Here is a 17,984-nt window from a genome sequence, read left to right on the forward strand (position 1 = left end):
ATCCCCCATGGGGATTATACGCTTGCACTTTTATTCTTTTACTTTGCTGTTTCACTTTTCATTCATAAGCCATTGAAATCCCTGGAAGGCAAGCAAAGGCTGTAAAGGAAAATATCATGGAGAGACACTTTCCCCTGACTCAACAACTACTAATAAAGAAAGTGCCCTTGAGCAAGGCACTTAACCCAGCTACATGCAATGTGCTCAGTGACTGAGAGAAGTCTGTAGTCAATGAAAGAGTCGTGCTTCTGGTGCTGGGCAGTTCCCAGTGGCCAAAATTAGCAGACTGTGGTTTGTACTGGGCAGCTCCCAGAAATGAATGTGCATTTACTGTAAAAATGCAAAGCAGGACATTGCTGAAGAAGCGTGTGCATACTCAGCAGAAGCAAATCCTTGCTTGGATGAATAAATGTATATATATATATATATAAAAAATCTGCCAACGACAGCTATCGGATCAGTTAGCGAAATCGACGGTCATCAGCTAAAAATGCACCTGGCAGACATGCGCGGTGCAGACAGATATTTGTCGAAGAGACAGAGAGGAGCTGTGAAAGGTGAGAGGAGTGAGAAGAGAGTGGTGGGGCCTCCTCGGCGCTCTAACCCGGGGTCTATTAGAGCCTGATTGGGACCATTAGGAGGGAAAGACGATACGCGGGCCCGCGAGCAGCGCTCCTCCTGCCCAGGCTCTACATTAACCGCTGCCTGCTCTCTACTTTGTTGAACACGCGGGCTGGTCGATAAGCAATGAGGAGGAAGGAGAGGAGGGTATATAGGAGGTGGCGAGGCGAGCAGGAGAGAAAAGAGGTCCAGGTTTACGGGAAGATAAGCTGGGATCGATAGAGAGACAAGGACTGCTGCTGGCTGGAGAGAGAGAGAGGACGGAGGAATGCGAGATGCGGCAGGCTCACGCTCGGTCGCCTCATCAAACGTGACGGAGGGGGAGTCCATATGTGCCAGGACACTTGAGCGAGCATCATCTCTCGCTTGTGTGTGTCAATATACTCACAACTGGCAGCAGAGGCCTCCTGAATGTTTACTGCAACAAAGTTAATATACTGTAAATCTCAAAGGGAAATAATGGCTGATGTGATTAACAACCCTAAAAGCATTTCAACATTATGTACTATACCGCAGCACTAATTCCATCAGCACAACATGTCATGCTCGTCACTATGCTGCTCTGGGTTTCTTTTTTTTTAGTAGTTATGCTATCGTTGCTTCACATTACAAGTTTGAGCTGGAAGGCTTTTTTTTCAGATTTTTTTCTGGTCTTTTCACCTTCATTAGATAGTGACAGTAATAGTTATGAAAGGGGGATGACATGCAGCAAAGGGCCGCAGGTCGAATTTGCACCCCGGGCCGCTGCAGTAAGGACTGAGCCTTGGTACACGGGGCACCCGCTCTACCAAGTGAGCTAAAGGGGCGCCCCGAGCTGGAAGGCTTTTAATATGAAACGTTACAGGAAGTGTTGAGTGTCATAGACAGCAGCGCTAACCATGAACACAAACTGTGCGTCCCAGTACCCATATTAACATACTATTTAGTGTGCCAGAAAAAGATTTAGTATGTCCCAATACATAGTATGTCAAATGCAGTATTCCAAAAATACCAGGATGTCCTACTACTGCATATTCTGCTATTCGGACCCACAATCCTCTGCGCAGCAGATATACGTACGAGCAAGATGGTCAAAGTTTAAGGCGCAATGTTATGACAAAGTAGTATGTGATTTGGAACACCAAAGAAAACCAAAGCAAAAAGAAAGTTGTCAACACACAATTGGAACAAGTTATGTTTGATATGAGTTGAGTTTGATATTACGATTTATTGTGATTTTTGTTAACTTTTTTTAAAATCTAGACCATGGGAAAAAGTTGAATCATGTTAAAATGTTTGATTTTCAGCATGTATGTAGTCAGAGATGTCCCGAGGTCAAATACATCAGCCATTATTTATTATATTTTTCCAGCAACCCAAAAATCAAAGAATAAAGCCATTTTCCTCACAAATTAGTGGTATTTTCTTTTTAATTCATAAAAGACATGTAATGTTTTATACTTCCAGTGAATATAATCCAATCAAGCTTATTTCCATATATGTATTTTGTATATACAGTTTCCTTTGTTAACACCTTATTTTGAAAACCGGACGTAGTCACACGTGTATACATCCGCTAACTTCGCCAAATCCGTCGCTAGCTCTCCAGTCAGCTCCGTTCTCTTTATACAATCCACTTTGGATTTAACATGTGAGGGTGCAGGTCGTATCCACGCAGACCCTCCGCCAATTTCTGCTTTCTCGTTTTGGCTCGCTGTGGTTTGTTTTGGTTGACGGATACGGAACGGATATGACGTCACGTTACTCAGACTACAACGACAAAAGCGGTAACTTCCTTCTACCTCCGCATAGACTCAAATGAAGCAAATATATCGATTCTGGCATCAAAAAATCTATTTCAAAATCGTAAAAAAAAAAATCATGATACATAGGTGAATCGATCCCACCCCTACTAAATTGTATTAATTAACAACGGCGTCTCATTATTTTGTTTTATCCGCACACAAACAGAAATGTAAAGAGACATTGGTGGTGGTTGAAACTCAACACTTCCTGTAGAACATTAACAGCATACCAGGAAACAGAGGGATTACTGTATGCCCTCTGAGGCTCTGGTAAGTAAGTGTTTTAATGTGAAACATCATTGCAGGGAGACGGGGAGTCGTGTCACTAAAATATGATAAAATATACAACAACAAAAAAAGCAAGATTAGGAACGAAGGCCTGTCTCTCTCTCTGCAGCTGATGCATGCAAAGGTCTCGGCTGCTGTTTGGGAATTCAGTAGCTTGTTGTATTACACATGCAGTACATTCATCTGTCGATACCTGACACCTGTCATGCAGCCTTGATGGACATCACTTCCACCTGCATTTTTCTTGCATTTTCCTCTCTTTCTTCTTCCTCATCCTCCCCAACTCCCTCCTTTCACTGTGATTTCCCCCCCTTACTACTTCTCCTTTCTCCCTCCTCCTCCCCCTTTTCCTCCCCATCTCTCAGCCATCAGTGATTGCACCCTGTCAGAGAAAAGCTATTTATGAACGTCACCCAATATCCTCACAGAGATAAACACACACTGTGAGAGATACAGGTAGAGAGAGAGAGACATCCAGAATTATTCGAGAGAGTGAGGGATAAGTGCATTGTGACGGTGTGTGTGTGTGTGTGTGTGTGTGTGTGTGTGTGAGAGAAACACACACACACTTGCAATGAGGAATAGAGTAACGTGGCCCGAGGCTGTTTTTTCACGCTTCTGTGTGTGAATGCGTGTGCGCGGCTCCGTCGTTGTTGTCGTCACGGTATATATATGTGTGTGTGTTTAAGAAGTGCATCCCTCTGTATTCTGTATGTGGATACAAATGATTAACTGAAGTCTGCTGGAGTTCCCTGTCGCTCGATCAAACAGACAAGCGATTGTAAATGAGTGAGCCCTTCATCAAACGAGATGGCCATCTACTACACACACGCTCTCACACACACACACACACACACATATCACATATGAAAGACTGATATCCAGCGTCCTGCTATGACAAGGGCACAGGCTTGGGCACACAAGTAAAGGGAGCACAATGGAGTGTCGGTTATGGATTACAACCCACGATTCTATGAGTATAGTTTAGCTGTGTAAGAGCCGGGGTTGCTACACTTACTGTGGCACACAGCACGTAGTAATTAAAACTGGTTATTGTGCTTTCAAACGATGGTAAACTAAGAAAAACTTCACACAAATTCAAATTATTTTCAATTATTCAAATTAAATGTAAATATAATAAAAAGTGGAAATTGTATTATATAATTTGATTAGGGCTGTCAAAGTTAACGCGATAATAACACGTTCATGCAAATACGTTTTAACGCCACTAATTTCTTTAACGCATTAACGTGATTTTTAGGTTGTAGCGGGCTCGGTTTTAAAGAGTGAAGATACTGGTATCATATGAAACTAGAAAAACCTAAGGAATCCATGTCAGATTAACTTGTCAAGAAGGAGGTTAAATAACGATCAAAACTGAAAATGGGTTCTATGGGTACCCACGAGTCTCCCCTTTACGGTTATGCCTAGAAGGGATCAGTCTTGTGTAAAACTCTCGCGAGAGTTTGAATGTGTTTGCGAGAGTTCGTGTTCATGTATTTACCCTCTGCAGTAATTTGTTTCAGATTAAGGTTCTAGTAATGAATCAAGTTCAATGTTAAGATTCATTTTTATTATCTTTATTTTATTATCATTTTGTGTTGATTTTGGCGGTCCCTAAGGACAAAAGCGCTAGTCATCCGAGCACCACAGTCCCTTTAGAATTTTTTTTTACTGCAGCAGGATCTGACAGTCTGCCCCGTGCAGTCCTGGTTCTGGTTCTCCCGTGCTTCCCTTTCCCTCCAGCTGGCCCAGCACTACGGCCCTGGGCCTCCAGCAGCGTGATGTCGGTGTTGTGTCCCAGCGTGGACCGGAGGAGCTGCTTCAGCCGGACGCCGAGGCCTCCTGCTGGGAAGCCGGATCTGGGTCTGAAGGAGTTTCTCGTGAACCTGCATGATTCCGTCTGTTTTACAACGTTAATACGACCCCTGCGAAGGGCATCCAATCCCTTCCGAGCCCCCCCCCCCTCCCCCGAGTCGCTCCGATTACAACGAGAACGTGACGTCATACTTACACAAGACGGATCCTTTTTAGCCATAACCCTTTATGATAATCACATGCAGTTTGGGGCAAGTCATAGTCAAGTCAGCACACTGACACACTGACAGCTGTTGTTGCCTGTTGGGCTGCAGCTTTCCATGTTAAGATTTGTGCATATTTTTTATGCTAAATGCAGTACTTGTGAGGGTTTATGGACAATATCTGTCATTGTTTTGTGTTGTTAATTGATTTCCAATCATAAATATATACATAAATTTGCAAAAAGCAAGCATATTTGCCCACTCCCATGTTGATAAGAGTATTAAATACTTGACAAATCTCCTTTAAGGTACATTTTACACAAAAATATGCATTACATTTGCAATTAACTATGGACAATCCTGCGATTAATCGCTATTTTGATGCATTTAGACTCAAACTTCAGACTATGAGGTAAACGATGATTGAGTACAATAAACACAAACCATGAAATTCATTTTCAGTAAGCCTAAACTTTAAATTCTGTGCATGGCCTGTCATATTCACTTTGCTAGTGGCGGTGCTGCAATCCATAAATTTCTCTTCTCTCCCTCCTCTTTCCTTTCTTCCTTGTTTTCCACTTTTACCCTTCAGGCGAAATATGGCCGCCTCGCTTTCACTCGCACATACACAATGAGGAAAAAGGTGCGAGCGCACACGCACACGCACTCTCTCACATTCATAACCTTCAGCATCTTTCTTAACAAAATGCTCTGAAATCTGAAATCCAATATCCTACTGAAATTCAACTTTTTGTTAGCTTTTTTTCTTATCTCTGGGCTCATGCGTCGCTCTCCACTTTCTCTTTGTCTCGCTCCGGTCTAATTTCTTTCTAGGACTACCTGAAAATGCCTGTAATTTCCACATCCTGTTTTGAAAACTGCCACCCTCCCTCCCCCTCCTGCATGGTTTACCTTTCCCTTCTCATATTCACCGTCTTATTTCTTTTGATTCTTTGCTCATTTTACATGCCCCCCCTCCACTCCTCCTCTGTTCTCGTCTCTCGTTCAGTCTGCCAGCAGAGCTGTTTGCTGAGGAAGGTTTCAGAGTGCAGAAAAGATGCTGCTGTTTTTCTTCTCCACCCTTTGTTCTGTTTTTACTTTCTTACTTGTTTTTCTTCTCCTCCCTCGCGCGTCTGGTGCGCCTTCTTCTTGATCTCCCTTTCAGCTTTTTTTTTTTTTTTCCTCTCTCTCGTCTTCGAATGCTGAATAGAGACACTTGACTCAGATGAAGGTCACATTGGGCTAAAGGAGAAGAGGAGGAGAAGAAGAAGAGAGGGGTGATGAGTGACGGGGGGGTGGAGTGTTTGTGTGTGTGTGCGTGCACATGTATGTCCATGTGAGATTGGCGAGGCTGCTTTAATCATTTTAATGTCTCCCTCAGAGAATGCCCGGCAGCCTGTGTGCACACACTCATGAGTAGCAATGCACACACACACATACAAACATCTGTGCTGCTCAGATGTACACAGACAGCTGGTGAACTACTGGAGCTGGCGAGTGAGCTAGCCAGTAACACGAAACAAAGTGGTACATTTTCGTGGGAGCTCTAGTTGTTTTGAAGGCTAACAAATGAATTGCTGTTTAGCTTCATTAAAGCATGAAGGTTTCAAATATTAATAAGAAGTGCTGCCAATATGTCTGAGCTACAAAACAGACAATAACGAACACGCTTCCAGACAGAAAAAGAAAAACTGAATGAAAAACGGCATTGAGTTACAGAAGCTAGCGGAACAAAGGCGAGCCCAGATGTGACGTCATGACTTTGATTCTCTAGGTGCCCTGTTCACACCTGGCATCAACATGCGCCTCGGGTGATCATAGACTGCATATAAGAAGTGGACGTAGTCACCGTGACGTCACCCATTGGTTTGTGGACTGAAGAATTCGACATTTTGGCCGTCGCCATCTTGTTTTTTTGGGGGGGGAAATAAGTGACACGAGAGTGGAGCTAATTCGAACACTGGAATTTACCATGCATATCATGTTTTTGGTGTAAAATATTTCCAACATTGAATAACATTTTCAGACTTCGTGGACAAAACCAGCTTATGTGATTCGAGAACCAACTGGTGATGAAAAAATTGAGGAATAAAAGAAGAGCTGCTGCCTTTGATGACGTGTTTTCCTGTTACGTCCTTCACATCAGGACGGATTAGCGTTTACACTACAAAAGGTACTGCATGTGGTCAAATGCGTCCCAGACCACCTCGCCAAGTGGTTTGAGTGATCGGATCGCAATGCGTCTTGGTGGTCGTTTACACTTGTATTTAGAGCCGTCCGCTTGTGATCCGAACGCACCAAGACGCACGTTAATGCCAGGTGTAAACAAGTCAAACACGCTTGTTAGCTAACGTACCGTACCATTGACACCATTGACTCCAACCAAGTCATTGTTCGCAAGTCAGAGTAACTCTTTGCACTCAACTCCAAAGTCAAGTCCCAAGTCCTACACTTTGAGTTTTAAGTCCTAAACAAGTCATAACGTGCTCTTCACCAAATGTGATGCCATTTTAACAACAGAGTAACTGGCGCTCAGTAACATCGGATGCTGTCGGATTGGTTCAAACAAAGTAGATCTGGGGAATTAAGTGTAAGATAATCAAATGTCAAAAGTCCCAATAATATTCACCAAAAAGTCCAGAGTTCTACAAAAAAAAAACACCACTTTTTCGGGGATTCAACAACAAAAAATAGAAATTCAGTTTGTTAAGTTCAGTTTTTTCCCCCATGAGTAAATCATCTTCCCAAACAAATCACTAAAGGATCTCTCAAAGAGCAAATAAACCCAACATCTCCAACGCTGTCGGCGTTACCTCTGGTACAGGGCAGTTGATCGTCTTTGTGTACAAAATGACACACTTTTTAATATCTGGGCTTGGGGGGAAAGGTATCAAGCATTTTCAAGTCAAAAGGCTCAAGTCCAAAGTAAGTCATGAGTCACTGGTATTAAAGTCCAAGCCCAGTTGCAAGTATTTTGTCAAGTCGGGTCTAAAGTCAAAATTTGTGACTCGAGTCCACACCTCTGCTCAAAACTGTCTGGAAATCATTCCTCATTTGTGGAGCAGATTATACAAAGGGGGGTTATATAAAAGTGGATGATGCAACACAGCTAATTAGCTACAGCTAACAGACTCTCTGTGTCCTCAAAGGTCAGACCTGTTGCTATTGGTCAATGGCAGGAAATCATGTGCCAAGTTCACCAAAGTTGGACTCGATGTGAAAAATGTGCAGAGATTTACTGGATTTTTCTAATTTAATTGCTGTTTTGAGTCTTAATACGCATATGAAACACGCACTCTGACATACCAAGCCACACACACACACACACACACACACACACACACACACACACACACACCTGAACCCTTAAGGCTCACATTCACTGGATCACACTGCAGATCACATAACTAACTGCCAAGTCTCAGCCAGTGTGTGTGTGTAGTTCATGTTTGTGTGTGTGTGTGTGTGTGTGTAGAGGCTAAGATTCATGTCAACATCAATGGCTCACTAATCACGATGAGAGCGCCGAGGGCCAAGCAGATACTGTCAGTAACGTATGGGGCTGGCTAGTGTTACACAGAGGGAGCGCACAAAGGCAACACCGAAACCTCTGACACCATCATAGTTCATTCACCGCCGTCGATAAACTAGACGCTGGAAACTCAGCTCCACTCTGTGCACATGGCTCGGCACTATCGACTGGGAAAGCTGTGACGTTCATCAGACTGTATTGATTGAACCCACAAACCTTGACATAACTCACACAAAAAAGAAATCAGAAAAAACAATGTTGAAAAACATCTGTAATTTAGACTTTTGGCAAATGTATGTGATTGGCACGATGCCCTTGTTACATGAAACAAATTAAATAAATCCTGTGAAAACCACGTATCTCCAGAATGTCAACTAAAACAAACCCCGTTTGAATCTTTGTGACGACCCGATAGGTTTTCAAATAGCTTATTTAGAAGGATTTTCTACAACACATAAAATATCTTTTAATCCTTTATGGATTTCACTGGGCAGTGACAATGTGAAACCTGCAACCTCACCAGCTTTTCTAAAGGAAGAGGGCACCCAAAATAAAGAAAATAAAAAAGAGCAGGTAAAAAAATCAGAAACTCTATTTGATGGCAGGAGCTTCAAAATCCAGTTAGTTTAATTAAATGTGCTGGAAAGTGAATTTAGACTTAATGAGGAGCCTCACGGCTATGAGTAACTCACCATATGAGCGCAAAATGTGCGTGTATGTGTGTTAACTGCTTCTGGTAGAGCGTTTAACCCTTCGATGAGTGTCTCCACCTGGGACTGAACCGGCGGCGTGTCTGCTGAAGCTTTAACAGCAGCAGCAGAAGAACTTTAAAGGCTGTTAGGGAAAAAAAAATATCTCCAAAAGGAAATATACTGCTGCTACTGAGGCCACTGGCTGCGTTACCTATAGGCCTGGATGAACCCACACACACACACACACACACACACACACACACACACACAGGACTATGTGACAGCACAGCAGCATACTGGCCATCTCTGGTGGATTTTTCCTAAATAAGTAAGTCATCCAGACCTCAGCTTTCCATTGGCTTCATCCAGGAGAACACAGCAGCCAAAAGCCTGCAAGGCTCCACACAAACACACACACACACACACACACACACACACACACACACACACACACACACACACACACACACACACACACACACACACACACACACACAAATATGCATGCACGTCCACACACAAACCAATGTGCTTGCATAAACTTCCAAAACACACACACACACACGCAAGGCTAAAAAGGAGGAAGAGGAGTGGAGTGAAGGGGGGAGTAGAGGGGTCTGGTTAAAAAGCAGGATTTCAAAAACACCTGCACACACACACATACACACACACACATACACACACCTCCAGCTGCTGGCTGCCTGTGTGTTTGACAGGCAGCACAGTGAGTGGCCGTGTGGAAGCCAGCCAGCCGCTTATGAATCAGCAATGACTAACAGTTTAAACCTGCACTTTCTGAGCTAATCGCCTGCATGCTTATTGTAAATGTACGTGTGTGTGTGTGTGTGTGTGTGTGTGTGTGTGTGCAGATGTGGGCGGATGTGTTGTATACCCACGTCGTGTGTGAGCGTGGCGCAGTGTGTGTGTGTCGATGTGTAGGAGCCTTCCCCTATCAGGCCCAATTGTGACAGCCCGGGCCTTTAATTGCCTTGCACCAAATTTGACATTGTCTCTGCTGACAGCACCCTGATGAGCAGAATAAGAGCGGAGTGACGACCGTACCCGTCGCTTCCTCGACGAGAGCACAACTCCGTGCTCCCGTTTGATCGCCGCCACAAGACAACGCAATGGGATGCTAATGGCATGCAAAGGCCCGGGCTTTGAGCGCGTGCCAAGGCGTGTGGGTTTGCCTCGTAAGAGTGTGCGTTGTGCGTTGTGCGTGTGTGTCTGCCAGTAATGGCAGCTCTAATCAGCGGCAGGATTGGAAGAGGCATGTGGCAATAAAACCCAACAAAATGCCTGCCAGTCCCTATTAGAGCCAAGCACTCTCCGAAAGCGTGGCTGACGACACACACACACACACACACACACACACACACACAGTCTTGGTGGACATCTGGCCAAGGTCAGAGTTAAATCTGAGCAATGAACGCCAACTGCAAACCCCCTTATCACCCCACCCACACCTCCAACTAGGGCTGTCCTCGACCAACGAAATTCTTATTTGACCAACACTCGTACAATTTAGACAACTGATCGATTAGTTTCTCCACAAAGAACCACACAAAAGCACCTCTTTAAATCTTGTGTTTCCCAGAGATGTGCTCATAAGTTTCTTGGAAATAAGTCATGAAAAAAGCATAAAAAAATTAAAAATCGATCGACTAAGAGGGGGCAGCCCTACCTCCCAACACCACCGCCACTCGCACCACTTTAAAAAAGAAAGAGCTTGAGCCGCAAAGCCTGACTTTACAGTCTTTGTTGTCCCGAGTGATTTGGTCGTAAACTCTGACCCCTCTAAGTGCAGCCCATTACTCGCAGGTTGTGATTTACAAGCTGAAATTAGAGGTGGCCGCCATTTGCTAGGGCCATTATCAGCGACGAGGCACGACAGAGTAAACTGCCGCTGAGATCCCTCACGGGAGTCGTCCATCCATATTCTACTGAAGGATCAATTATTCAATGTGCCATTGAAATGACTGATATACAGCTGACGGTTCAGCATTTGTCTTCGTCATGCTTGCCCTGTATATGAAATATTGGGTCTGCTCTGTGTTACCATTCCTTTCATAGGGTTTGAGAGATATTATGTGGCTTTGACGATTATTATAGAGTGCTCCAGGGATGACGTATTTTTTTGTTGGCCAACCAGGAAGTTAGCATCACCCTGGGTTCCTTCGACAAAAAGCCCATTGGGTTTTGGATTATTGCAGAAAATAAGTGGCAAACAAACTTTTATGATACTTACAAGTTTGGTTCCGTAAGATAATCTTCATAAATGAACACCACTTTAATGGTTTCTTATGATCACCAGAAGTAAAAAGCTAACGTTATAAAGGCTATAAACGAACCACACCATGATCGCATGAGCGCGAGTATACACAACCAGGCTATAAAGGCGGACGAGTCGGTGCGATGACGTAGTAATAGTGTCATTTAGCTACTTGTTAGCAACCGCCTTTTTAAGACACAGAACGGCTTCAAAATTCACGAGTGGGGTATTTATTGACGTATTTTATGTTGTAGAACCAAACGTTAAAATCTCTTTAGCTTGTGTTAACAACAGACCTTATTTCAGACATCTAACAAAAAAAAAACATTAAAAAAACCCATTGATTTCCAAACAAGGGAACCGGAAGTGCTAAAATACTAAGTAATTTCCGGGTTTTAGGACTCATTCCTGCACCACTCTAATGACATTTTAACAGAGATGGCTGATGTCATTCTCTCAATAATTGAATATGTTAATTTGGTACCCCTTTTCCAAGTTGTAATTAATAGCTTTATTAACGTTAAAGCAAGAGTAGGTAATGTTGAGAGACTAGCAAGAGTACGCTAGATTTTAAAAATGATCCAACCGATTGGAAAACCCAACCCAGTGTTGCCAACTATTTTCCAGTGAAAGTAGCTAGCAGCACTAGCTCCAAAAGTCCCTAAAACTAGCGAGAAAGTCGCCAAGTCGGCAACACTGACAGTCCCCCTACAAAGCCACTCACAATTATTATTAACGTAAACATATCATAATGAATGTAAACAATGAACATGGATATTGTTAGCACAAACGGCTGTCAAGCTAGCAGCTTTGGGAAGACTCAGGCGCTGCGATAGCCACAGATACCAGATTTGTTTTTGTCAGAGCATTTGATTTATTGATTGCTGTCGGGATGTGATGATATGATGATGAATTTCAACAAATATATAACGAAAAATGTTTTTGACAAAGATTTCCAACTCTAGCTTTAATGTTAATGTATAATTTACTAACCCTATAGATCAGTTATAAGCCATTAACAAGAGTAACTTTAGGGTTGCCAGATTGCCTTTGACTGATTGGACTGTGAGATCAAAAACATATTCATGACCCCGATGATAAAGTTGTTCTATATACTACAAGTGTAGCTGGACCTCTTCAGACTAAAACTTATGAAAATCATCACAAAAAGGAATAATTGACTAAAACTAAAAGAGTTGCTTATTTGCCTTCAAAGCTTCTCATTCCTGAACTGGAGAATGGTTGCACCCATTGTTAAGAAGGCTAGTAAACTTTACGCTATTTATATATCATGACTGCTCTAACATTACCAGTACCAGAGGAAAATGCCAGCTCCAAACTTTGCAGCCCACAGTGCAGATGCTATCGAAGCCTCTGGCACTGCAGTCAATCAGAATGTATCAACCAAGTTTTTGGCATTGTCGACAGGAGGGTTTGAAGTCCTATTGTCTCTGCACCGCGGCAAGAATCTGTCGACAGATAAAGTGATGTGATTTTGATTTTTTTTTCCAGTGGAACCTTTCCACTATCATCCACTCATTTCCTGTGTTTGCCTGCGTTGGGTGCGTTTGGCAGCAGATATTGGTTTGAGCCGAGGAGCTTTGATTATTATTCTCACCGTGCCAGAACACACAGGAGCCGCCACGGACACAAAATACTGGGCAGCGCCTGGTGTGTGAGCTACGCTGAGGAAGACACGCAGGAAGGGAAAATTCTCACATTTGTCAATATATCCACAACACACGCACAAGTGCTTTATATCACAGGCACGTATACTCCGCAAGGTTTGATCTGTTTTGAATGCTAAAAGGGATGAAATCACCACAGGAGGGCGGAGAGTTCATTCAACTGAATTAGTGTAAGTATTTTGGAGCTTTAAGGTGCATGAGATGAGGAAAGCCCTGTAAAATGAATGGGGTGAGTGCATGGGTTTGGAGGTCTCTGTGTGTGTGTGTGTGTGTGTGTGTGTGTGTGTGTGTGTGTTGTAAGAGACATCTGTTTACATAAGTGGGAGGATGTGATGGTAAAGCACTGGCTTGGGCCCTGGCCTTTCCACAACAAGGCCCAGGGTGGTGAGGAGATTTATCCCAATATTTGTCTCATAAAGGAGTAAAGCCGAACAAATCCGTCCTGCTGAGGCGCCCTCTGATACAACCCTCCATACAGGGCTTTTCACTGGACCGCTTTCACTCCTGATTTCTGCTTTACTCTTTACGGGTGTCAAAATACAAGTCAACTTTTTCATCTAGTGAAATGTCAGACAATTATGTGAATGCTGAAGAAGTGCTGCTGTCAACTTTACTGTGTTGATTCACTCTTACAGGACTCATCAAGTCTGTTTTCAGCGAAAAAAGCTCCGATAAACCCCGCTATACGCTACCAGCTCAGCACCAAACAACAGGCAGACAGAGTTAGCAGCTAGCTATTGAGAACATAGTGGAGCATTTAGCAACTGAAGAGACAGATATTTTTTCTTTCTTTTTGTGGACATCAAAACAGAGAGTGAATCAGTGGGCAACTCCGGGTCTGAAAAGTGAAGCCAATGCGTAAGTGCCTTAAACTTGTATTCTTTCTAATAGCCAGCAGGGGGCGACTCCTCTGGTTGCAAAAGGAAGTCTGATTGTATAGAAGTCTATGAGAAAATGAGCCTACTTCTCACTTGATTTATTACCTCAGTAAACATTAGCTAAGAACCTTTTGAGGAACTCATTGTGTTTCAACTGCAGGGACCAGGGTCTAAATTAAGTTCCAGGGACATTTTATGGGGGCTTTTTACCTCCCAAAAAGGCCCTGGTCAGGGGGTAGTACTTACTGAAAGTACCGGCACTTTCAGGGTGGAGTTTGTAGGGATGACCGTTGCTGATTGGTAAAACACACACAGCATTGCTGCTTCAACTGTACCGCTTTATTCATAAACAAGGAAGTACTCTAATATCGAATTAGGACCATTTTAGGACGAGGGGAGAGCATTTCTCTTTGTTTGATAACATTGAAAGTAAAGTTAAGCTCTGCTGTCGGCCTCACAAACTAATTTTCCTTATCTTCGCAGGTCTTTAGACCTGAGGAAACGAAGAAAACAATGGGCTGAGGGAAGCTTTCAGTTCCTGGAAAAATAGTTCCAGGGACTAAAAGTCCTTTTGGTGGAAACCTGGCTATTGTAAACATAACTTTATGGTCTCATTCGCTAGTTTCAGGTCTTCTTCAATAAAGCATGATGTTCATTTAGTAAATTATGGTCTCATTTAGAGTCAAATAGACCATAAAGCAGGGGATGCTTTAGGGCATGACTACCTTACGATTGACAGGTCGCTACCACGGCGTTGTCCGGTCTGGGAGTTGTCTGTATTTCCATCTCAGAACTTTAACCCTTTCACAATGTGTTTTTGGTCGCATAAAAATTTCTTATTCAGCGTTCAGTTGTACTTAGCTACAACCTCTCGTGTCACTTCTGGTTGCAGAAGACCAAGATGGCGACGGCCAAAATGCCGAACTCGAGGCTTCAAAATGTCAGTCCACAAAACAATGGGTGATGTCACAGTGACTATGTCCACTTCTTATATATCGGTCTATGGAGTGAATATTGAACTTATATTTGTCAGGTGGCCAGAAACATGACTCGAATGAATGCTGCTTCATGTCTGCTGAATGTGTAAAAAATGTTTTGCTAATATATCATGGTTGTGGTTGCAGCTTGTTACGCTGCCCCCACCACCCCCGATTGGCAAATAAATAAATAAATTAGTTATTACTACTTTCAAATAAATTGAGGTCTGAAGGTGCTGTTTCCTTTAACTGAAATACAAATTTCAGTCTTCAGTTCTGAAATCTCGCGAGAGGTGACGGAAGACAACGGTGGAAACACGAGTGAGAGTTGGAGAGAGGAGCGCTGGGCAGAGTGTTTTTGAGTTGGAGGACAGAAAGCGTAGCTTAGTGTTATTGAAAAGATTTTCAATGTCACGGATGAATATTTCGATGATTTCCACGATGTGGATGCGACGCAAGAATTCAGAACGAGACTTCTCCGAGCGAGACTTAAGACAATAACACTGGACTGGATCAAGAGAAAGGTAAAGAAAGTTGTGTTAGTGTGTGTTAGCTGTAAATATCAGGGGAATAAAGCATGGTGTATTGTGAACTTGTAGCTGGACAAACAGCCCATCTCTTTTTTGCTCCTTTAGGCTGCATTCACAGATCAGGCGATTAGCGCAAGGTTGTGCAGCGGTCTGAGAGTGCAACTTAATGGCCCATTAACACCAAGCGACCGCATGATGATTAACGTCTTTGTTCCCTCATGACTGGGCTGTTCAGTTCCGGATCGGCGGTTACGTGATTGACCACCGCAGTGTGACCTCGGGTTTCTCTAAAAGTGATTCTGTGTCAACTTTTCGCCGCGGCCCCCACCACCACAGGTTAAACGCACTACACACATTCATATGAATGGGAAGTTTTCGCCGTAACGCCCGATGTGGTGTGAATGCAGCCTTAGCCTCCGATTCCCGTTGATGCCATATCTTTGCCGTAATTAAATACCCACATAAATACACATCCTTTGCTTCTTCGGTTGCGGGTTGACACACACTTGTGCGACGGCTAAGTTTTATGGCCTTCGGGGCCTGTTAGAGAAAAACATCTTTTCAGACATGCAAGAGAAAAAGAAGCATCCATTAAAAGTATTCTTGAAAAAGTACTTTTTTTTTCTGTTTGTTATTTCACAGCATCGGTCCTCCTGACTATATGATTGAACTCTCCAAAGAAGACCAACCTTCTGTGACTCATTATCTCCCTGAACGAGACCCTGAACTATTACGGAGGAGTACGCAGCATCTCAGGTCTTGCGTGGGCCCTAAAGAACAATGGTGCCTGCTAGTAAATAAACAGGGTAAACATACAGCCCTTTTCTGCTGCATACTGTGTGGTTTTATAGACTCATTCAAGGTCAAAGAGAGAGTGATTTTTCTTCTTCTGCTCCTGGAATATCCAGAGTGCAGGGATATCCTGTTTCATTAGCTTTCCTCTCACTGCCGCCGCCGTCTGTCCGACAGAATGTAACTGGCTGAGGGGTCGGAGCCGCAGCTTAAATAGCAAATAGCCGGGAGAACCCTACATGGGTGGAGGATTATTGACGGAGAGGAAGGTTAATATATGTGAGCGAGGATCAATTCATGCATCTACTCCTGTCGGTGTGTGTGTTCATACACCACATGCATATTTCCACTGGGTGTTATGTGTTAGTCAAGATTAATTTGTGCTGATGTGTGCATACTTGCATCTGCCCCTGCATGTGCACGTGTGTGTGTGTGTGTGTGTGTGTGTATGTATGTGTGTGTAGGTGACAGTAACAGCGTGAGCTCCACATGCATTATCTCATTACGTGGCTCTCCCAGGCTGCAGGAGGACCCTGTCCCTAATGGCCTCTGTGTTCATCGCGGTGAGGCAGACAGAGGGCACACCCCCGCCTCCTCCATGGTAACTGCCAGGACCCCCTGGGGGCCCACTCAGGCTCCAGCTCCAGCTCCAGCCTTGGGGGACCGGTACAAAGGGGAGCTCCGCAGCTAAACAAATGACATCACCTTCCACGACTGACTACGTCTGCCTCGACCTAACCTGCCTCCACATATAGTCTATCGAACTCAACTAACCTTGCTAATCCTGGTTCTATCTTTAAAGGGTCAGTTCACCCAAACTACAAACTAGGGCTGTCAAAGTCGACGAGATAATAACGCGTTAATGCAAATTAGTTTAACGCCACAAATTTCTTTAACGTATTAATACAACTTGCAATTTCTTTGGTTGTAGAGGGCTCAGTTTTTTTGTTTTTTTTTTAAGAAACTGGCATCATATGAAACTAGAAAACCTAAGGAATCCATTGGTACCAACCATGTCACACTAGCTTGTCACAAAGGAGGCTAAATAACGCTCTAAAATTTTGGCGAGGATTAACTGTCAGGGCCATTTCAAAGGGGTTCCTTGACCTCTGACCTCAAGATATGTGAATGAAAATGGGTTCTATGGGTACCCACGAGTCTCCCCTTTACAGACATGCCCACTTTATGATAATCACATGCAGTTTGGGGCAAGTCATAGTCGAGTCAGCACACTGACACACTGACAGCTGTTGTTGCCTGTTGGGCTGCAGTTTGCCATGTTATGATATGAGCATATTTTTAATGCTAAATGCAGTACCTGTGAGGGTTTCTGGACAATATTTGTCATTGTTTTGTGTTGTTAATTGACTTCCAATAATAAATATAGACATACATTTGCATAAAGGAAGCATATTTGCCCACTCCCATGTTGATAAGAGTATTAAATACTCCACAAATCTCCCTTAAGGTACATTTTGAACGAATGTGTGATTAATTTGTGATTAACTATGGACAATCATGCGATTAATCACGATTCAATATTTTAATCGATTGACAGCCTCACTACAAACACATATTTTAACTTACTTCTGGCGATACAGTATCGAGCCATGCAGATCATTTTGTTTTCATTTTTCCCTTGAGACAGTTCAGTACAGAGTACAGTGTTGCTCTGGTTTGAAAACTGCATTTGAACTTGAGTATCTAGTGGAGATGCTGGAGAAGCTGTTTGAATCCCAAACCGTCCTGCAACAGCAGCAACAGAAAGCAACGCAAATATACTGCAGAGAGAGAGAAAATAAGACTTTTTACAACTTGAGTGATCTAACCAAGTCACACATGCCCTACATTTGAAGAAAATGACTCATCTTTCTATCCTTGCGAGGACATCTGCTCTTCCCAACACACA

The 17,984-nt window shown here is 43.3% G+C and overlaps 1 protein-coding gene across 2 annotated transcripts in view; it reads right to left on the reverse strand.

The window, feature by feature from the left end:
* Positions 1-17,984, reverse strand: part of sema4c (sema domain, immunoglobulin domain (Ig), transmembrane domain (TM) and short cytoplasmic domain, (semaphorin) 4C) — a 134,736-nt gene that overhangs the window by 84,783 nt on the left and 31,969 nt on the right. The window contains exon 2 of one of the 2 annotated variants that reach the window (XM_037777182.1): positions 5,821-5,956. The exons of the other annotated variant lie outside the window; for it this stretch is intronic. The gene's annotated coding sequence lies outside the window, so the exon portion shown is untranslated. The remainder of the gene's footprint in view (positions 1-5,820; positions 5,957-17,984) is intronic. 2 annotated transcript variants of the gene reach the window in all.

This window comes from Sebastes umbrosus, chromosome 8 (assembly GCF_015220745.1).
Source record: "Sebastes umbrosus isolate fSebUmb1 chromosome 8, fSebUmb1.pri, whole genome shotgun sequence".
Classification (NCBI taxonomy): domain Eukaryota; kingdom Metazoa; phylum Chordata; class Actinopteri; order Perciformes; family Sebastidae; genus Sebastes; species Sebastes umbrosus.